The following is a 13,151-nucleotide window of genomic DNA, read 5'->3' as shown; positions in this document are numbered from 1 at the left end:
CCCTGCAAGTGCTGGAAGGAGCACCCGCAGTCCAGTTCCTGATAGTCAGATTGAAGATGTCAGTGTTGAAGTACACCAGGATGAGGAGGATATGGGTGTTGCTGGCGCTGGGGAGGAAATTGACCAGGAGGATTCTGATGGTGAGGTGGTTTGTTTAAGTCAGGCACCCGGGGAGACACCTGTTGTCCGTGGGAGGAATATGGCCGTTGACATGCCAGGTGAAAATACCAAAAAAATCAGCTCTTCGGTGTGGAGGTATTTCACCAGAAATGCGGACAACAGGTGTCAAGCCATGTGTTCCCTTTGTCAAGCTGTAATAAGTAGGGGTAAGGACGTTAACCACCTCGGAACATCCTCCCTTATACGTCACCTGCAGCGCATTCATAATAAGTCAGTGACAAGTTCAAAAACTTTGGGTGACAGCGGAAGCAGTCCACTGACCAGTAAATCCCTTCCTCTTGTAACCAAGCTCACGCAAACCACCCCACCAACTCCCTCAGTGTCAATTTCCTCCTTCCCCAGGAATGCCAATAGTCCTGCAGGCCATGTCACTGGCAATTCTGACGAGTCCTCTCCTGCCTGGGATTCCTCCGATGCATCCTTGCGTGTAACGCCTACTGCTGCTGGCGCTGCTGTTGTTGCTGCTGGGAGTCGATGGTCATCCCAGAGGGGAAGTCGTAAGCCCACTTGTACTACTTCCAGTAAGCAATTGACTGTTCAACAGTCCTTTGCGAGGAAGATGAAATATCACAGCAGTCATCCTGCTGCAAAGCGGATAACTGAGGCCTTGACAACTATGTTGGTGTTAGACGTGCGTCCGGTATCCGCCGTTAGTTCACAGGGAACTAGACAATTTATTGAGGCAGTGTGCCCCCGTTACCAAATACCATCTAGGTTCCACTTCTCTAGGCAGGCGATACCGAGAATGTACACGGACGTCAGAAAAAGACTCACCAGTGTCCTAAAAAATGCAGTTGTACCCAATGTCCACTTAACCACGGACATGTGGACAAGTGGAGCAGGGCAGACTCAGGACTATATGACTGTGACAGCCCACTGGGTAGATGTATGGACTCCCGCCGCAAGAACAGCAGCGGCGGCACCAGTAGCAGCATCTCGCAAACGCCAACTCTTTCCTAGGCAGGCTACGCTTTGTATCACCGCTTTCCAGAATACGCACACAGCTGAAAACCTCTTACGGCAACTGAGGAAGATCATCGCGGAATGGCTTACCCCAATTGGACTCTCCTGTGGATTTGTGGCATCGGACAACGCCAGCAATATTGTGTGTGCATTAAATATGGGCAAATTCCAGCACGTCCCATGTTTTGCACATACCTTGAATTTGGTGGTGCAGAATTTTTTAAAAAACGACAGGGGCGTGCAAGAGATGCTGTCGGTGGCCAGAAGAATTGCGGGACACTTTCGGCGTACAGGCACCACGTACAGAAGACTGGAGCACCACCAAAAACTACTGAACCTGCCCTGCCATCATCTGAAGCAAGAAGTGGTAACGAGGTGGAATTCAACCCTCTATATGCTTCAAAGGTTGGAGGAGCAGCAAAAGGCCATTCAAGCCTATACAATTGAGCACGATATAGTAGGTGGAATGCACCTGTCTCAAGCGCAGTGGAGAATGATTTCAACGTTGTGCAAGGTTCTGATGCCCTTTGAACTTGCCACACGTGAAGTCAGTTCAGACACTGCCAGCCTGAGTCAGGTCATTCCCCTCATCAGGCTTTTGCAGAAGAAGCTGGAGACATTGAAGGAGGAGCTAACACGGAGCGATTCCGCTAGGCATGTGGGACTTGTGGATGGAGCCCTTAATTCGCTTAACAAGGATTCACGGGTGGTCAATCTGTTGAAATCAGAGCACTACATTTTGGCCACCGTGCTCGATCCTAGATTTAAAGCCTACCTTGGATCTCTCTTTCCGGCAGACACAAGTCTGCTGGGGTTGAAAGACCTGCTGGTGACAAAATTGTCAAGTCAAGCGGAACGCGACCTGTCAACATCTCCTCCTTCACATTCTCCCGCAACTGGGGGTGCGAGGAAAAGGCTCAGAATTCCGAGCCCACCCGCTGGCGGTGATGCATGGCAGTCTGGAGCGACTGCTGATGCTGACATCTGGTCCGGACTGAAGGACCTGACAACGATTACGGACATGTCGTCTACTGTCACTGCATATGATTCTCTCAACATTGATAGAATGGTGGAGGATTATATGAGTGACCGCATCCAAGTAGGCACGTCACACAGTCCGTACTTATACTGGCAGGAAAAAGAGGCAATTTGGAGGCCCTTGCACAAACTGGCTTTATTCTACCTAAGTTGCCCTCCCACAAGTGTGTACTCCGAAAGAGTGTTTAGTGCCGCCGCTCACCTTGTCAGCAATCGGCGTACGAGGTTACATCCAGAAAATGTGGAGAAGATGATGTTCATTAAAATTAATTATAATCAATTCCTCCGCGGAGACATTGACCAGCAGCAATTGCCTCCACAAAGTACACAGGGAGCTGAGATGGTGGATTCCAGTGGGGACGAATTGATAATCTGTGAGGAGGGGGATGTACACGGTGATATATCGGAGGGTGATGATGAGGTGGACATCTTGCCTCTGTAGAGCCAGTTTGTGCAAGGAGAGATTAATTGCTTCTTTTTTGGGGGGGGTCCAAACCAACCCATCATATCAGTCACAGTCGTGTGGCAGACCCTGTCACTGAAATGATGGGTTGGTTAAAGTGTGCATGTCCTGTTTTGTTTATACAACATAAGGGTGGGTGGGAGGGCCCAAGGACAATTCCATCTTGCACCTCTTTTTTCTTTTCTTTTTCTTTGCATCATGTGCTGATTGGGGAGGGTTTTTTGGAAGGGACATCCTGCGTGACACTGCAGTGCCACTCCTAAATGGGCCCGGTGTTTGTGTCGGCCACTAGGGTCGCTAATCTTACTCACACAGTCAGCTACCTCATTGCGCCTCTTTTTTTCTTTGCGTCATGTGCTGTTTGGGGAGGGTTTTTTGGAAGGGACATCCTGCGTGACACTGCAGTGCCACTCCTAGATGGGCCCGGTGTTTGTGTCGGCCACTAGGGTCGCTAATCTTACTCACACAGCTACCTCATTGCGCCTCTTTTTTTCTTTGCGTCATGTGCTGTTTGGGGAGGGTTTTTTGGAAGGGACATCCTGCGTGACACTGCAGTGCCACTCCTAGATGGGCCCGGTGTTTGTGTCGGCCACTAGGGTCGCTAATCTTACTCACACAGCTACCTCATTGCGCCTCTTTTTTTCTTTGCGTCATGTGCTGTTTGGGGAGGGTTTTTTGGAAGGGACATCCTGCGTGACACTGCAGTGCCACTCCTAGATGGGCCCGGTGTTTGTGTCGGCCACTAGGGTCGCTTATCTTACTCACACAGCGACCTCGGTGCAAATTTTAGGACTAAAAATAATACTGTGAGGTGTGAGGTATTCAGAATAGACTGAAAATGAGTGTAAATTATGGTTTTTGAGGTTAATAATACTTTGGGATCAAAATGACCCCCAAATTCTATGATTTAAGCTGTTTTTTAGTGTTTTTTGAAAAAAACACCCGAATCCAAAACACACCCGAATCCGACAAAAAAAATTCGGTGAGGTTTTGCCAAAACGCGTTCGAACCCAAAACACGGCCGCGGAACCGAACCCAAAACCAAAACACAAAACCCGAAAAATTTCAGGCGCTCATCTCTAATATCTATGCGCAGGAGCGTGCTACTTTCTGCAAACTGCCATCGGAATATTGCCCTTGAAATACTGTACAACTGGATACCAACCACCACATCCTAACCTAATTCTGTCCCCTCATATCCTGTAAAGTTGAATCCCTCTATTGTTCCATTTCTAAAGTAAATGTAACTTGATGGTGTGGTGCATGTAGGCTATGTGTAATTATGCACTACGTGGATGAAATGTCAGTTACTGTATGTCTTTGTGGCTTTTCCATTCGAATGCGTATGCTACCGTATTTACTCATACCATGTACTAATACGCAGGGCCTCATGAGCCAATGTACGCAGCATGCGGGCATGTGCACGCATGGCAGAACAAGCACACGCATGGAGGCCACAAGGTGTGGTGTTTGTACTTGATGCATGTGGGTATAATATTTCTACTTCGACACCGGTAAGGCAAGTATTTAAATTGGTGCAATATGTGCGGTCTGGGCCCCCCTGGAACCAGGGGACCGTGTGCACCGCACAAATTGCACCCATTATAGAAACGTCAATGGGCAGGTGCAGTTTCTCTGTCTAAGTATGCCTCCTGTGTGAGTTGCTGTGTAGCTTTGGATGCAGACTCTTTTAGTGACATCTCTCCCACACTGGTTTAGTCATCCACCAGTTGCCTCCAAGGACCGCCCACTAAAAATCACAGACCCTGCATCAGATTCTATATATCCATGGGGGATATTGCAGAGTATCAGCAGTGCATATCTGAATGCAGATAATTGGGAAGCATGGTGGTCATTCCGAGTTGTTCGCTTGCTAGCTACTTTTAGCAGCATTGCAAATGCTAGGCCGCCGCCCTCTGGGAGTGTATTTTAGCTTAGCAGAATAGCGAACAAAAGAGTAGCAGAATTGCTACTAAATATTTTCTTGCTGTTTCTGAGTAGCTTATGGAAAAAGGGGGTTGTGGATCTGCACCAGCTTGAAAAATTAGTATATAAATGACAGAGAAAATATATATACAATACCAAAATACTGACTATTATTGTAAATCATAAATAGTACTAAGTTTTGGCGGTGCTCCCATGGATTTTGTAGTTAACCTACAGGGAGAAAACAAGAGAAAGACAAAAAAACCTTGTGTGGATGCACTCGTTGGTTAAATGTAACAGAAATAGATGAAGAGAGGGAGGACCCCATGGAGTGCTTCCTCTGTATAATTGGGTAAAACTTAACTTTTAATGGTTGACTAAAAATTCACTATGGGTGGACAAGAAAATTAAATAAAAATCTAGATTGCCATTGTAACAAATATGGTTCTAGATATGACAGGTGAAAATATTGTTATAATATTTGTATATGTATGTTTGGAAATCACAACATATACAGATCACAGAAACGATCGGAATGTAAAGTGAGCTCGAAAAAGAATGATAAACAAATCTCCTGAAGGAAAAAGGCCCACAGCACCTAGTATTCCCTGGAGGTCTCCCATCCATGTACTGACCAGGCCATACCTGCTTAGCTTCCAAGATCGGACGTGATCGGGCGCATTCAGGATAGTATGGCCGCGGGCTGATTTTAATCAAGAAATAATGTTGGTGCTGGTTGGGAAAAGGTCTAAAAAGTCTAATAATCTGCTTGTACCAATCAGGTGGAGAAATATATACATGCTTTGCAGAAATAGTAGAAGAATAGTGTAAATATGGAGATATAAAGAAATTGTTAATGTGATGTCAAATTATCCTGGAAAGGTGGCCCACAGCACCTAGTATTCCCTGGAGGTCTCCCATCCAAGTACTGACCAGGCCTTACCTGCTTAGCTTCCAAGATCAGACGTGATCAGGCGTATTCAGGATAGTATGGCCGTGGGCCAAATGGTTCGGAAAATCAGAAAACACACTTCTACTATCTGTATTAATCTCAGACAGGACTTGTAAGTCCTTGTCACAAATATTAGGATGAAAAAAAGTGTGTGTGGGGAAGTATTTCTGCTGTCTGTACGTGGCAGTGCTTTGATCTGGGTACAAGCACGATGTCTGTATCCAAAGCCACCAATAGTCAGATGTAAAAGTAATGAAATGTATAAAGTGGGAATTTTTGGCAGACTACACCAATTTGTTGAACAGGATGATATTCCTGTAATGGAGTTAAAGAATTTTTAGGCAGACTATACCAATCTGTTAAACAGGATGATAATCCTGTAACGGGGTTCTAAAGGGGAAGACCCAAGGAAATGAGGATGTCAATGTGGATAATCCTACACACAAAACCTCGTCCTGGATGATCCTTACTAGTTGTGTAGTCTTTAGTTTGGATATGAAGATTAACTGCAGAAGTGGATATGGCTGTCTAAAGGTTAATCTTGCTGTAAATAGCCGATGATATTATGGAATAAACTGCATAATCTTCAATGAAGGTAGCAAAAAATGTCTTATAACCCAGTGTTAAACAATTATACAGTATCTTGCAATGCAATTCCTTAAACTTCTCTTGTTGAAAATGGCTAATGATGTTAAAGACTATGCTGCATGAATTGGGTGAAAGCAGCACAGCAGAAGTCTTTTTTCTGTGTTGAACAAATATGATAGCTTGCAATACAATTCCGAATTGGCTGTTAATTAAGTTCAAACGTGAGTATAATTTCAAAGCAAAAACCTTGGATAGTTGGACCCGATGGGGTCTGATGCGTTACTTTTAAATGGACACAATGTTAAAAGTTACCACTTTCCAATGTTGCAGATATCCCGGCGGTCAGTAGCTGTAACTTGTGACCATGCTCCGTGTTCTGTGATCGTGCGGCCGCCCGTTCCGGAGAGGGCGATGCCGCAATGACGTCACTGAATGGACGTCAGGTTCCCGACGTACGTTTCACCTTTGAGCTAGGCTTGTTCACGGAAGCCCCGTGTCTCTCTCACCTAGTCTCCATTAAATAGGATGCACGGTCCAATCATATGTTTGAGAATTGATGGTGAACTGATATGTTGCAGCTTGATTTAATGAAGCATTGATGTTGATTGAAGGATGGTGAATGAAGATTGTAAATTGGGTATTTCTTGATGAATGTGCACGGCTTTGGTATTGCGGACAAATCAGTCAAGGCTAATGGCCTCATATTGCTGACTGATAATCCTGAGGGGTTTGTAGTGTGGATCTTGAAAGGAATAAATGTATATTAAAAATAAGCAAAGCGTGAGCCCAGGTAATGATAGAAAATGAATAATATAATACTGAAATTTAAATTTAAAAAGAAATTGTTATTATGAGGAAATTAAGAGAAAATTGAGAAAAAATTGAGAAAAAAATTGTTGAGAAAAAATTTAGAAAATATTATTAATTGATGAAAGAGGATTGTTAAAAAGTTTAATTGTTGAGGTAAAAAGAATGTGAAAGTTGAAAAAATAGAGTTTGTGGATAAAGGGATTGTGTTTATGTTCACTAGGGCAAACAATGAACACTGGGGGACGATCTTGATAGGAGGATAATGCTAATTAATGTTTTATAATGGTAATGGTGAAGAGTGAAATAAAGAGTATTGAGGTGTGGTTGAAACCGGACTGTGGTGGGATGGTGAAAAATAAAAAATGAAAATTGTAATGATAATTATGTGGTGCTGTGGTAGGAGGTGAAGGGGGGCCTGAAAAGGCTGTGTTGGATGTGTGGGAAAAAGAAGGGTAGCTGGTGTTTGAAGATGAATGAGTGTGATGAAATGAAGGAATAAATTGGATTGCGTGGAGTGATGGGTGAAACAGAAGAGTTGTGTGTGAGTATTGTCTTAATGAGTTGAAAATGTGAGAATTGGGGTGTTGTGATTTAAGAATGAATGATGTGGAAAATGTGTGGAGAATGTGTGAATAACTGTTGGATTACTTATCATCCTGTTTAACAGATTGGTATAGTCTGCCAAAAATTCCCACTTTATAAATTTTACATCTGACTATTGGTGGCTTTGGATACAGACATCGTGCTTGTACCCAGATCAAAGCACTACCACGTACAGACAGCAGAAATACTTCCGCACACACACACTTTTTTATCCTAATATTTGTGACAAGGACTTACAAGTCCTGTCTGAGATTAATACAGATAGTAGAAGTGTGTTTTCTGATTTTCCAAACCATTTGGCCCACTGCCATACTATCCTGAATACGCCCGATCACGTCTGATCTTGGAAGCTAAGCAGGTAAGGCCTGGTCAGTACTTGGATGGGAGACCTCCAGGGAATACTAGGTGCTGTGGGCCACCTTTCCAGGATAATTTGACATCACATTAACAATTTCTTTATATCTCCATATTTACACTATTCTTCTACTATTTCTGCACTCGCATGTATATATATCTCCACCTGATTGGTACAAGCAGATTATTAGACTTTTTAGACCTTTTCCCAACCAGCACCAACATTATTTCTTGATTAAAATCAGCCCACGGCCATACTATCCTGAATGCGCCCGATCACGTCCGATCTTGGAAGCTAAGCAGGTATGGCCTGGTCAGTACATGGATGGGAGACCTCCAGGGAATACTAGGTGCTGTGGGCCTTTTTCCTTCAGGAGATTTGTTTATCATTCTTTTTCGAGCTTACTTTACATACCGATCGTTTCTGTGATCTGTATATGTTGTGATTTCCAAACATACATATACAAATATTATAACAATATTTTCACCTGTCATATTTAGAACCATATTTGTTACAATGACAATCTAGATTTTTATTTAATTTTCTTGTCCACCCATAGTGAATTTTTAGTCAACCATTAAAAGTTAAGTTTTACCCAATTATACAGAGGAAGGACTCTATGGGGTCCTCCCTCTCATCAGTTTCTGAGTAGCTACAGACCTACTCCTAGATTGCGATCTGCTCAGTCCGTTTAGTTCCTGGTTTGACGTCACAAACACGCCCTGTGTTCGGCCAGCCACTCCCCTGTTTCTCCAGACACTCCCGCGTTTTTCCTTGACACGCCTGCTTTTTTTTAGCACACTCCCGGAAAACGCTCAGTTCCCACCCAGAAACGCCCCTTTCCTGTCAATCACTCACCGATCAGCAGTGCGACTGAAAAGCGCCGCACGAACAACAGCAAAACTGCTAAGTTTTTAGTTAAATAACTAAGCGCATGCATGCTACGTACCATGCGCATGCGCATTTAGCTACAAATCGCAGCATAGCGAAAATCGGCAACGAGCGAACAACTCGGAATGACCACCCATGAGCGGTGCAACTCGGACTCATGCACAGACTTAAAACATCATCCAACTATGGGGGTAATTCCGAGTTGATCGCAGCAGGAACTTTGTTAGCAGTTGGGCAAAACCATGTGCACTGCTGGGGAGGCAGATATAACATGTGCAAAGAGAGTTAGATTTGGGTGTGGTGTGTTCAATCTGCAATCTAAATTGCAGTGTAAAAATAAAGCAGCCAGTATTTACCCTGCACAGAAATAAAATAACCCACCCAAATCTATCTCTCTCTGCAAATGTTATATCTGCCTCCCCTGCAGTGCACATGGGGGGTAATTCTGAGTTGATCGCAGTAGCAAGTTTGTTAGCAATTGGGCAAAACCATGTGCACTGCAGGGGGGGCAGATATAACATTTGCAAAGACAGTTAGATTTGGGTGGGTTATTTTGTTTCTGTGCAGGGTAAATACTGTCTGCTTTATTTCTACACTGCAATTTAGATTTCAGTTTGATCACGCCACACCCAGATCTAACTCTCTCTGCACATGTTACATCTGCACCCCCTGCAGTGCACATGGTTTTGTCCAACTGCTAACAAATTTGATGCTGCGATCAACTCAGAATTAGGCCCATGGTTTTGCCCAACTGCTAACAAAGTTCCTGCTGCGATCAACTCAGAATTACCCCCTATGGTGGTTATTCCGAGTTGTTCGCTCGCTGCTATTTTTTGCAGAATTGCTAATAGGCTAAAATCTGGCAGTTCTGCGCATACGTATGCACCGCAGGGCGCATTCGCTAAGCAATTTTACACAGAACTATGCTATTTTACTCATGGGCGTACAAAGCTTTTCAGTCGCTCTGTTGATCGGAGAATGATTGACAGGAAGTGGGTGTTTCTGGGTGGTAACTGAGCATTCGACGAGAGTGTGCTAAAAAAACGCAGGCGTGACAGCAGAAAACGCAGGAGTGGCTGGAGAAATGTGGGGAGTGGTTGGCCGGACGCTGGGCGTGTTTGTGACATCAAACCAGGAACTAAACGGACTGAGGTGATCACAATCTAGGAGTAGGTCTGGAGCTACTCAGAAACTGCAAGGAAAATAAGAATTTACTTACCGATAATTCTATTTCTCGTAGTCCGTAGTGGATGCTGGGGACTCCGTAAGGACCATGGGGGATAGCGGCTCCGCAGGAGACAGGGCACAAAAGTAAAAGCTTTAGGATCAGGTGGTGTGCACTGGCTCCTCCCCCTATGACCCTCCTCCAAGCCTCAGTTAGGATACTGTGCCCGGACGAGCGTACACAATAAGGAAGGATTTTGAATCCCGGGTAAGACTCATACCAGCCACACCAATCACACTGTACAACCTGTGATCTGAACCCAGTTAACAGCATGATAACAGCGGAGCCTCTGAAAAGATGGCTCACAACAATAATAACCCGATTTTTGTTTAACAATAACTATGTACGAGTATTGCAGACAATCCGCACTTGGGATGGGCGCCCAGCATCCACTACGGACTACGAGAAATAGAATTATCGGTAAGTAAATTCTTATTTTCTCTGACGTCCTAAGTGGATGCTGGGGACTCCGTAAAGACCATGGGGATTATACCAAAGCTCCCAAACGGGCGGGAGAGTGCGGATGACTCTGCAGCACCGAATGAGAGAACTCCAGGTCCTCCTCAGCCAGGGTATCAAATTTGTAGAATTTCGCAAACGTGTTTGCCCCTGACCAAGTAGCTGCTCGGCAAAGTTGTAAAGCCGAGACCCCTCGGGCAGCCGCCCAAGATGAGCCCACTTTCCTTGTGGAATGGGCTTTTACCGATTTTGGCTGTGGCAGGCCTGCCACAGAATGTGCAAGCTGAATTGTACTACACATCCAACTAGCAATCGTCTGCTTAGAAGCAAGAGCACCCCGTTTGTTGGGTGCATACAGGATAACAGCAAGTCAGTTTTCCTGACTCCAGCCGTCCTGGAAACATATATTTTCAGGGCCCTGACAACATCTAGCAACTTGGAGTCCTCCAAGTCCCTAGTATCCGCAGGTACCACAATAAGCTGGTTCAGGTGAAACGCTGACACCACCTTAGGGAGAAACTGGGGACGAGTCCGCAGCTCTGCCCTGTCCAAATGGACAATCAGATATGGGCTTTTGTGAGACAAAGCCGCCAATTCTGACACTCGCCTGGCCGAGGCCAGGGCCAACAGCATGGTCACTTTCCATGTGAGATATTTCAAATCCACAGATTTGAGCGGTTTAAACCAATGTGATTTGAGGAATCCCAGAACTACGTTGAGATCCCACAGTGCCACTGGAGGCACAAAAGGGGGTTGTATATGCAGTACTCCCTTGACAAACTTCTGGACTTCAGGAACTGAAGCCAATTCTTTCTGGAAGAAAATCGACAGGGCCGAAATTTGAACCTTAATGGACCCCAATTTGAGGCACATAGACACTCCTGTTTGCAGGAAATGTAGGAATCGACCGAGTTGAAATTCCTCCGTGGGGGCCTTCCTGGCCTCACACCATGCAACATATTTTCGCCAAATGCGGTGATAATGTTGTGTGGTCACCTCCTTCCTGGCTCTGACCAGGGTAGGGATGACCTCTTCCGGAATGTCTTTTTCCCTTAGGATCCGGCGTTCAACCGCCATGCCGTCAAACGCAGCCGCGGTAAGTCTTGGAACAGACATGATCCTTGCTGAAGCAAGTCCCTTCTTAGTATCTCTTGAAGTTCCGGGTACCAAGTCCTTCTTGGCCAATCCGGAGCCACGAGTATAGTTCTTACTCCTCTCCTTCTTATAATTCTCAGTACCTTGGGTATGAGAGGCAGAGGAGGGAACACATACACCGACTGGTACACCCACGGTGTTACCAGAGCGTCCCAGCTATTGCCTGAGGGTCTCTTGACCTGGCGCAATACCTGTCCTGTTTTTTGTTCAGACGGGACGCCATCATGTCCACCTTTGGTCTTTCCCAATGGTTCACAATCATGTGGAAGACTTCCAGATGAAGTCTCCACTCTCCCGGGTGGAGGTCGTGCCTGCTGAGGAAGTCTGCTTCCCAGTTGTCCACTCCCGGAATGAACACCGCTAACAGTGTTATCACATGATTTTTCGCCCAGCGAAGAATCCTTGCTGCCATTGCCCTCCTGCTTCTTGTGCCGCCCTGTCTGTTTACGTGGGCGACTGCCGTGATGTTGTCCGACTGGATCAGCACCGGTTGACTTTGAAGCAGAGGTCTTCCTAGGCTCAGAGCATTGTAAATTGCCCTTAGCTCCAGTATATTTATGTGGAGAGAAGTCTCCAGACTTGACCACACTCCTTGGAAATTTCTTCCCTGTGTGACTGCTCCCCAGCCTCTCAGGCTGGCATCCGTGGTCACCAGGACCCAGTCCTGAATGCCGAATCTGCTGCCCTCTAGTAGATGAGCACTCTGCAGCCACCACAGAAGAGACACCCTTGTCCTTGGAGACAGGATTATCCGCTGATGCATCTGAAGATGCGATCCGGACCATTCGTCCAGCAGATCCCACTGAAAAATTCTTTCGTGAAATCTGCCGAATGGAATCGCTTCGTAAGAAGCCACCATTTTTCCCAGGACTCTTGTGCATTGATGCACTGACACTTGGCCTGGTTCTAGGAGGTTCCTAACTAGCTCGGATAACTCCCAGGCTTTCTCCTCCGGGAGAAACACCTTTTTCTGGACTGTGTCCAGAATCATCCCTAGTAACAGCAGACGTGTCGTCGGAATCAGCTGCGATTTTGGAATATTTAGAATCCACCCGTGCTGTCGTAGAACTACTTGAGATAGTGCTACTCCGACCTCCAACTGTTCTCTGGACCTTGCCCTTATCAGGAGATCGTCCAAGTAAGGGATAATTAAGACGCCTTTTCTTTGAAGAAGAATCATCATTTCGGCCATTACCTTGGTAAAGACCCGGGGTGCCGTGGACAATCCAAACGGCAGCGTCTGAAACTGATAGTGACAGTTCTGTACCACGAACCTGAGGTACCCTTGGTGAGAAGGGCAATTTGGGACATGGAGGTAAGCATCCTTGATGTCCAGGGACACCATATAGTCCCCTTCTTCCTGGTTCGCTATCACTGCTCTGAGTGACTCCATCTTGATTTGAACCTTTGTATGTAAGTGTTCAAAGATTTCAGATTTAGAATAGATCTCACCGAGCCGTCTGGCTTCAGTACCACAAATAGTGTGGAATAATACCCTTTTCCTTGTTGTAGGAGGGGTACTTTGATTATCACCTGCTGGGAA

At 45.5% G+C, this 13,151-nt stretch overlaps 4 pseudogenes; 2 read left to right on the top strand and 2 right to left on the bottom strand.

The window, feature by feature from the left end:
• Positions 1-5,156: 5,156 nt before the first annotated feature.
• On the bottom strand, positions 5,157-5,274 carry LOC134981835 (5S ribosomal RNA; annotated as a pseudogene).
• A 180-nt stretch (positions 5,275-5,454) lies between these two features.
• LOC134981711 (5S ribosomal RNA) lies at positions 5,455-5,572 on the bottom strand (annotated as a pseudogene).
• A 2,250-nt stretch (positions 5,573-7,822) lies between these two features.
• Positions 7,823-7,940, top strand: LOC134981798 (5S ribosomal RNA; annotated as a pseudogene).
• A 181-nt stretch (positions 7,941-8,121) lies between these two features.
• Positions 8,122-8,239, top strand: LOC134981827 (5S ribosomal RNA; annotated as a pseudogene).
• Positions 8,240-13,151: the final 4,912 nt, after the last annotated feature.

Source organism: Pseudophryne corroboree, chromosome 12 (assembly GCF_028390025.1).
Source record: "Pseudophryne corroboree isolate aPseCor3 chromosome 12, aPseCor3.hap2, whole genome shotgun sequence".
Classification (NCBI taxonomy): Eukaryota; Metazoa; Chordata; class Amphibia; order Anura; family Myobatrachidae; genus Pseudophryne; species Pseudophryne corroboree.
Note: the sequence above shows the minus strand (reverse complement) of the source record. Positions and strands in the feature narration are given on the sequence as shown.